General features: G+C 39.6%; 1 non-coding gene across 1 annotated transcript; it reads right to left on the reverse strand.

Moving 5' to 3' along the window:
• Positions 1 to 513: 513 nt before the first annotated feature.
• On the reverse strand, positions 514 to 620 carry LOC129498018 (U6 spliceosomal RNA). The gene has a single exon (XR_008662052.1). It is a non-coding gene; the product is annotated as a U6 spliceosomal RNA (small nuclear RNA).
• Between the last annotated feature and the right edge of the window lie 8,926 nt (positions 621 to 9,546).

Consider the following 9,546-nt stretch of genomic DNA (forward strand, 5'->3'; position numbering starts at 1 on the left):
GCAGATACACAGGCAGAGGGAGAAGCAGGCTCCATGCAGGGAGCCTGGGAGCCTGATGTGAGACTCAATCCCGGGTCTCCAGGATCACGCCCTAGGCTGAAGGTGGTGCTAAACCGCTGAGCCACCCAGGCTGCCTTTGCTCTGTATATTCAGATGGAATAACTAAACTAATCCCAGTGCCTTATGATAGAGACATGTTTGATTACGGAGACTCATTCAGAATTTCATGCATTTAGACTTCATGTCAGCATGGAATGTGCATCTCTAAATCTAGCAACAAGTGCTTTCAGAATTAATTTTTAATTTGGCTGATGGCCATGCTCTTTTATATTCATTTTGTTGTTTCATAGGACTTACAGGTGAACATATTTTATATTAAAAACAATGGTATATTGGAAAGAACACTAGGATATAAACTGTGTTCTTTCCCCCACTGCTCAGACCCATTTCGTGCCAGTTCTTTGCCTGCATCTGTATGAGATCTTGGACACATATTTTAGCTTTTTTTTTTTTTTAAATCTGGAACGCTTCACGAATTTGCGTGTCATCCTTGCACAGGGGCCATGCTAATCTTCTCTGTATCGTTCCAATTTTAGTATATGTGCTGCCGAAGTGAGCACTTTTTTTTTTTTATAAATATGTATTTTAGCTTTTCCAGTGACTCTTAGATTTAAGAAAATATACTCTGGTTATTCCTGGTCATAAGAACAGTCTAGTTTCAGTAATTAAAAATGGTCAGTTCAGTGCAACATTCTAATGTTTATTAAAGTTCAAGCCACTCTTCTTGCCCATCGTGGTGTTGCTTTAGGTTGAGAAGCCCACAGTAGGAGGTGGGGATGGGTTGACTTCTGTATTTCCTTCAGAGCAGAGCTCCTCCCTTGAATCCATCTCACTCCCAGGGTGAGAGCTGGAAGGGGTGAGGAGGAGGGGCAGGGACAGAGAAAGTCTTGGCAGTCCTGCATTGATCTGCCGGTGGTGGTCTCTGAGCTTGGCAGATGCTCAGTACTGACTTTTAAGATGCACTCTCTTGAGGTCCCCCTCTGGGCATGGCAGACTGCAGCTGACCTTGCCCTTCCTCTGGCTGTGTTCCAGGGTCCATCTCTAGTTTCTTGCTGCCCACTGGTCCTTTTGGAAATGAATCTATCTTAAAGTGATCTTCTGATGGCCTCTCTTTTACATAAGGGCCATTCATACACTTGTGTGGAGATTAAATGAAATAACGTATGCAAAGCTCTCTCCCTGGCACACAGGTATTGAATAAATCAGTGAGTGATTCACTGGGTGTCTTCTCTGTGGAACACCTTACAAGTATAAACTTTTTCATATCAGTCTTATGAAATGTATTTAAAGGAACTCTCAGATACATTAATTTTCAAGGTCACATAGCTGGAAAGTAGCTGAGCTTAGGTTTGTATCTAGCTCTGTCCAGTGCTAGAGTCTTTGGTCCTTTGGACTATGGTCCACTGCCTTCTGAAATAGCCTGGCATGGTCTTAATGTTCTAAACTTTGGGAAATCTGGTTAATATTATGAATGTTAATGCCCATTCTAGTAGTTTCTTAAATGTCATGTGTGGTATAAATTTATAGGAATGCTCTCTCAGATACTTTCACTTGACTACATCTCTATGACATTTGGATAATCTGACTTCCTTGACATGAATCCTTTATCTTCAGGGGCTTTGACCAGATATCTACTGGTGAACCCAAGTGGAGATTCAAGGAAATTCATCATAATAATCCAGACAGAATGTGGATTCCAGAGAAATGCCTCAGTATTTCATAGACGTCTGTAGCATGTGTGTTCTGGACCTCCTGGAATAATCTCTGGAAGAAGAGAGAGGTGACAGTGTAGTAGATGTACAATGGAGAGGTAATGACATGTCTTTTTTCTGCCTCCAGTGGTTCAAGGACTGATGACCAAATCTGAGCTATTAAAGATCTCTATGCTGACTGTGCCCAGTGACACCCAGGGTGACCTGCCAATTGGAAATCTCCAGTCAGAAGAATATGGATTCTTTATTCCCATTCACTTAGGACGAAGGCTTAAGAAAATTTACTTTGGAAAGAATTGGCTAGAGAGAGAGACTAGGATAAAGCAAACCACAGAAGGGAAATAAAACCTCTGGAACATTCGTTCAATTTTGTTTCAGTAAAATGTTAGTAAATCAAATCCTAATGGTAAAACTGGGTCCTGGATATACACTGGTATGAGATGTGTACTTAATCAGAATGCTCTAAAAAGTGTACATTAAAATTAGCTAGTCCCCTTTTAACTTTATGCCTACCAAGCTGCAAACTGCCTCAACTAGATATTGTGAAAGTCCAATTTTTATTTGCCCTTATTGCTTGGGTCAAAGTGAAGTTGAACTCCAGATTGTAAACTGGACAGTTTCTGGTTTACAGATAGTCATTCAGCCAATTTATATGGATTACTAACCCTTCTTTACTGTGGAAATATTGTCAGAGGAAAATGCATTCAAAATTCCTATTTTGTGCACTGTAGAATAAGTGAAGTCTTATGAGAAGAACACCAGCTCTAGCCAGTCCTGTTTTAGCTCTATGGAGAATTTAGCAATAATCAGGAAAAGGGATTTCTAGCTTTTTGTGCCTTAGCTTCCTTTGCAAGAAAGTACAACTAATAAAACCTGCCCTTTAGGATTTTGTAACGCTGTTGTGGCAAAGTATTTTGAGCTCCTTAGAGAAAAAGGCTACTCAGTGAGGTAGCTTTGTTATTCCTTTTAGCGTCAATTATATTCTGAAATATGATTTCAGAATTTCGGGATCCCAGGACCTATGATTGAACTGGCAGCTGATCGATTCGGTGGAATTTAGAGTTCTATTTCTTGACATCGAACTGAAATTTGCTTTGGCTAAAAGAGGTAAAGCATACAATTATGGTCAGAAACGTAATAATAAATCTACTGTAACAACCTTCTTTCCACCACATACCTTTTCTGGTATTTATCTGAATACCCAGCTTCTAAAAACTAGAAGAGATTGTAATTTCAGTAGCAACTCACCAGCAACTCTAAGTGTACGAAGCCATTTCAGCTATGATCTTCTTTTATTTTGCCAATGTTCATGTCTGAAAGGTTTTATTTCTTTTGGTTTTGAAAATTAGAAAGAGGAGACAAACAGTTAAAAGTATAAAAGTTCTACCCGTGTTGCTTTTTCTACACCTTGAGGACTAGCAAAATCTTTAATATGAGACTTTATTTGTACAAAGCAAAACTTCAAAACCACTCAAAAGCTTTTCTTATTAACTGCTGTCAGTCCTGTGATTTACAGAGGCAATAAAGAACTAGAGGGGGCGCATTTATCATGGAGTTCAGCACACCAGGAGCCATTTTCTCCAGCGGTAAAGGCAAGTGATAAAAACAAATTCTTTTGTTCTATAACCAAGACACATTCTCTGTTGCCTATTCTCTAGACTTGGGCACGCCAGGCTTCTCTGGTGGCAACTTGGCACCACCTCATCTACACTCAATGATAAATTGTTAACATGAAAACACTGATGATACACCTGGAACACTTGGCTGTGAGTGGCGCTACATATTTACTTTCAACACACAGTGGTTAGCTGCCAACATATTTGTAGTATTAACTCTCAGTTTACTTTGAACAGTACTTTGTATGTGTGTATGCTTTCTTTCATTTCAGAAGGGAGTAGATGGGAATGTTAATAGTGTGGGGTTTGTTTAGCAAAGAGCATAAAAATTTGGATTTTGAATCTCAGTTGCCTTGTTGTATCAAAGAAGACTTCATCTGAATTTTGATGCTGGAAAGCAGAACAGTTCCGGTACACATATTTTCAATTTACTTTGTATTTGATTTCGATTTTGTGTTTGGCGTTCTAGGCAAGCAGGTGTGATACTCAGAGACACTTTTAACCGTCTCTGAACATTGATTACACATTTTTGAGTTTTTGAAATGAATTCATCAGACTTTGAGCTAAGCTGGACATAGAGGCTATAATAGTTTTGCTGTTTGGGAAACTTACAAAAAAGGAGCATTTTTGAGTATTTTATAATTGAGTACATCCATCATCCAATAGTATTTATTAAGCACTCACCTGTGCATGACAATGTATTAGACACAAAGATTATCAGGGAAAAGGTCAACGATTTGGAACCAGAGACAGTGAAAGTATTTATACTTAGGGGAAAATGAACTCAAACGTTATATCATGAATATTATTCCTTTTTTAAAAGATTTTATTTGTTTATTCATGAGAGACACACACACAGAGAGAGAGAGAGGCAGAGACACAGGCAGAGGGAGAAGCAGGCCCCATGCAGGGAGCCCATGTGGGACTCAATCCCAGGTCTCCAGGATCACGCCCTGGGCCGAAGGTGTCGCCAAATCGCTGAGCCACTGGGGCCACCCGATGAATGCTATTCCTAACAGAGCAGGTTATGTAGTTAATTTAGTCTCTGGAAAAGACAGGGACACTCAAATAAAATCTCCTGGCATTTCCCAATTTTGCAATCACTAACTATGCTCCTTATTCATGTATTAGTGAAAAATAATATTTTCAAAAGATAGTAGTAAGGTAGAAGACATGAAAAATCCAGGAAAAAATTCTGGTTAGGTTCTTTTGTGACTGGTTTGGCATACTTACAGACTGTTAGCTGGGGAAAATTTAGAATGGAATTATGTGGGGGTTCTATTTATCTGTCTGTTCTTTGCGCCATGTAATGTAGTGGTTAAAGTTATTCTCTTGCTTCTGTCACTATCAGTTTCTTTTCATTGGAAGAGGAAATAAGTCCTTCTGTCAGTAATTTGGCAAAAGTGCTGAAATGCCCATTATCCCAGTTGGAAGGAAAGCAAACCACCTCTGGTATGTGAGGACCTGGCAGGCTTCATAGAGAGAGATGAGCCCAACAGAAGCTTCCAGTGAGAGATGGTGTTTTATTTTCTGAGAGATACTGACCATTAGTCATTCTTCTTGAATCCACCTAACATTTTCTCAGAGTGAAGTTATCTGCCCACCACCCCCAAAACAAATTTATCGGTCCAGATGATGTGGGATAGAGCAGGGGGGACAAAAGGCAGTCATTTGAATAAAGAATTGCATCTTTTATGTACTTATGTTGTATCATGTACACTTGGGAAAGGACCACATCTGTCTGGAGGATGGTGGGAAATTGAACACTTCAATTCATGGCGTGCTTCTTGTATAGTATTTCCTTAACCAAAAGGGAGCAGCTGTTGGGTAGCACAGAAAACATTGTTACAAACCTGAGCATATGGAAGCCTGAAGCTTTGGCTAATTTGGATGTCTGGGCACCATTGCAGAAAGACCATCATAATTATTTGCTATGATTTTAGGTCCACACTCCACTGTTGGAAGGAAAAACTTTTTACTGAGGCTTACTCTTTTATATGGCTTTGAAGGGAATTGCGTTTTATTTCTGACACTTATTGTATTGTAAAATCTCTAGTCTCTGATATTTAAAGGTGGAAACTTTTAACTTTCTCTCTTAAAAAAAAACAACTCTGGGGACTTTTTAGTACTATAGCCTCTCAAATAATCCTCAAGCTTTGAAAAATGAAATGCTTTATTTTATGAAGCAGTTTTGGGGTCAGTTTTTTTTCCCTAAAATGTATGCTTTTATGTTGGGTAGTTTAAAGACCAGCTGTTAACTGAAACCAACCGTCAACGAAGTTGCATAAAGTTGTGTTTCCTATTAGTCTTGTATCTTTCCTATTAGTCATTTATGAAAGGATACAGGAACATCTAAGAGAACTCCAAACAAAATTGAAAAAACAGATGTCGAAACCATATTGTCCTGATGGTTTGCTATTTTTTTAAATAAAATAGGAGCTCAGTAATTATTAATGGATTATGAAATAAGGCTTCTGTTGCTAACTTACCACAAAATTATTTGTAGTAGCTTGCCTTTGAAAATTGGTGTTTTAGTGGGATTTCAGAGAGTCAGAAAAATGAGTTAAAGTTTATGCCTAGGAGCACCATGAAGGAGGAACTATTTTCAAGAATTGGGCATGTATGAGCCTCTAAAGGTGTGTTTATTATGTTGTCATGGTGAGCAGTGAATTAAAAAAATAACAAGACTGCTCCTTGGGTAGTTGTGACTTATTGGTAGTTATCTTTACAAGAGTTCCATGCTGACTTAAGTAAAGATCTTCAGGGAAAAAAAAAAACAAACTTTATTTTTCAAATAAATTCAGTTAAGAGCCTACAGGCTTCCATGACACTGCACTGAATTATTATTAATGTGCACTGCTGTGAGAATAATGCTTGCTGCTGTTTAACAATAACCTCGTCCTCTGGAATTTCAGGAAAGTGGTAGGAAAATGAGAGGCAGATTTAAGTGCTGCCGCTGAATTAAACGTGCTAGTTGATGGGGACAACATTTTTATCGTTACTTGTGCAAGGGAGTGTCGAAAGAGACCGTTATTCAGGGTCAGGTCACATGTGGGACTGGTGAAGTTATTTGAGCGGCATTTCTGGCAAGCAAGGGCATTGCTTCTGGCCAAGCAAAGGTTTGTTCAACCTATTGCCTTTACCTGGATAACTCATTTTCATTCCCTTGAGAGTTAGGTGTGGTATTTCTTGAAGGCAGGGTTATGATCTTTTAAGGGTCTTCCTCGTTGACTTTAAGAATCTGTTGTTAAAATATTGGGCACATCATTGCTCATTAGCACTTTTTAACTTGGATGGTTAGTACAGTTGCCTTGATAGATGACGATAGATACCTTTTTTCATTGGGAATTATCTTTTAAGTCAGCGTCTCCCAGCTTACATATTCAGACATATTCTACTATTCCCAGCAGGTAGTCTTTCCTCCTCTATGTCTCTCCTCCCTATTCCCTTGTCCTTTAGCCATGCCAGACTGTTCACTGTTCTCCAGATATGCCACCTAATATCTTGCCTCCTGAGTGTCTAGTGTCCTGTGTTCCTTTGCTCATGCTGTCCATGTAGGGTACTCTTACACCAACTCCTGTGCACTCTATAAGGTCTAGATCACCTTCGGAGAATGTTTCCCAAATTCTTACATACACTTCTGTGGAATAAACTTTTCCCTTCCTCCTGTCCTACTGCCACTGTGTACTCTTTCTTGAATTATTTGTGAATGTGTTTCCCTCCTTCCTTGTATGGTGGGCCCTAAACTTGGGGCAGTGTGATTCTTACCTTTGTATCCTGCATATGGTCAGGTATAGCACTTCACACTATTGTGCAGGGCAGGTAATAGATAAATCTTCAATGATTGGAATTCAGTCACTGGTGATTGCAGTGTCCATATAACAGGAGACATGTAAGGAGTCCAGAAACAATTAACTTATTTAATTGTAATTCTAGTGGGTGGAGTTTTATTTTATTTTATTAGGGGAGGACTCACGGCCATTAGTGTGACAGGTACCACTGAAGGGGTGGAGTTGGTGAAGTTCTGTCTGCTATGTAGTGTTTCCCTTTGCCTCTTATGCCTTTGCACATCTAAGTGCAACTTCCTGATGGGGTGGAGAAAATTCAACAATGTGAAAGTTGGTATTTTGGAGAACATTTAAACTGCTTATCTAAGGTGCATTTGGTACCTTTTTTCAACTAATCCTGAATTTTTCACAAATTCATAGGGATCGGGATCCCTGGGTGGCTCAGCGTTTTGGTGCCTGCCTTCGGCCCAGGGCGTGATCCTGGAGACCTGGGATCGAGTCCCACGTCGGGCTCCCTGCATGGAGCCTGCTTCTCCTTCTGCTTGCGTCTCCACCTCTCTCTCTCTCTCTCTCTCTGTGTCTCTCATGAATAAATAAATAAAATCTTAAAAAAAATCTTAAAAACAACAACAAGAACAACAAATTCATAGGGATCTTAGAGATCACCTAAAGCCACTACCTTCCCTAGGCAGAAATCTCTTCCTAGCCTTCCTCCTTATGTCTGCTTCAGCACATTAGTGATACAGAGATTGCTGCTCTGACAATTAAAGGAAAGCTGGGGAGGAGGTAAAAAGTCTGTTCCTGTGATAGCTTGTCTCTAGTTTAAGATACTTTTAAGTTTCCTTTTTTTCTAAGCTGAATATTTCTGATTTCACCCACCACGTGAATCTAGCTTCTCCTCCAGTGTAGCTAATTGAGATGGACACCTCATCAAAGTCAGCTGTTCCACTGGCTGGACAGTGACCAATCTAATTTTCTGTCTCTGGATTCTGACTCAGAGACAGAGACTGTAGCCAGTTATCTGTGGTGCATTGAGATAAAGGGTCATGTGGGATAGAGGCCTGAAACAGCAACAGGGCAAGCCAAAGTCAGATGAAAGCTAAAGTTGTGTTAGAACTGAAACCACAAGTAAGAGGAAGCTGGTGTAGAGGGGATGGAGCAGAGCTGCATGGAGAGAATCAGTGACAAGACTCATACAGTCTCAGAGAGAGATGAAGAGAGAGGCTGTGTCTGTCCCCAAAGGTGGGGCCTCATGGAAACTGGGACTGAGAAGTCTTTCAATGGCATCTGCAATCTGGTGTGTGGCACAGAAGAGGGAATGATAGCAGTTATTCAAGAGACAGTTTAGTGCTAATCTCTTGAGGCAAGAGTCATTAAAATCATGGATGGTGGTATGAAACTGCCAGGGTTGGGTCCTCTCTCTGCCACTTACTACTGTGTAACTGCCTGTTAATTACTTACTCTTCCTCTGGGTGTTGGTTTCTTCACATGTAGAATGGGTACAATACCAAGGCCTGAGTTATAGGGTTATTGAGGGAACAAACAAATTATTATTATTTTGAAGATCTTATTTATTTATTCATGAGAGACATAGAGAGACAGAGACATAGGCAGAGGGAGAAGCAGGTTCCCCATGCAGGACTTGATCCCAAGACCCCAGGATCGTGACCTGAGCCAAAGGCAGATGCTCAACCACTGAGACACCCAGCCACCCTAAGGGATCAAACAAATTAATGTGTGAAAAGCATTTCACTTGAAAGAGTATCTGGCCCTCCAAATGTTAGACATTACTATAAAAAAAATAATAGTTGTGTTTGTTTTAGTGTCTGAGAAGTTATTCAGGCCCTATTTCTTAGAGAAAATGAAATATAGTGGTGAAGATGGCAGAGTCTGGAGTCTCATTGCCTGTCTCATTTCAGATTATACCATTTCCACTGTAAGACAAGTTATATAAGCTTCTTGTGCCTTGATTTCCTCATTTATTCTAAAGGAGTAATAATGGTACCTACCATTCAGTGATTCTATGTAGATTAAGTGAATTGATATGTGTAAAATGTTTAGAAAAGAACTTGGGTAGAAAGGATCTTAATAATTTATAATATGTTAATATTAATTATTACTTCTTGTGACTTTAGCATGCCTTTAGGTTCTTATTAAGACACATTATCTTATAGAGCTATAGGAGACCTAAATATATTTACTTGGATTCAATTCTGTCTCATTTTTCTTTAGAGGGATCATAATCTCTCTGATGGTCATCTCCAACCAATATAGGGGTTCTCCAGGAGTCTTGAAGGTAAAGCCTGAAGATGTCTGGGAGGCATTAGAAAAGTGTGGTTTTGGAGTTCAGAAAGAGATCTTGAATAAAGA

This window comes from Nyctereutes procyonoides, unplaced genomic scaffold (assembly GCF_905146905.1).
Source record: "Nyctereutes procyonoides isolate TBG_1078 unplaced genomic scaffold, NYPRO_anot_genome, whole genome shotgun sequence".
Classification (NCBI taxonomy): Eukaryota; Metazoa; Chordata; class Mammalia; order Carnivora; family Canidae; genus Nyctereutes; species Nyctereutes procyonoides.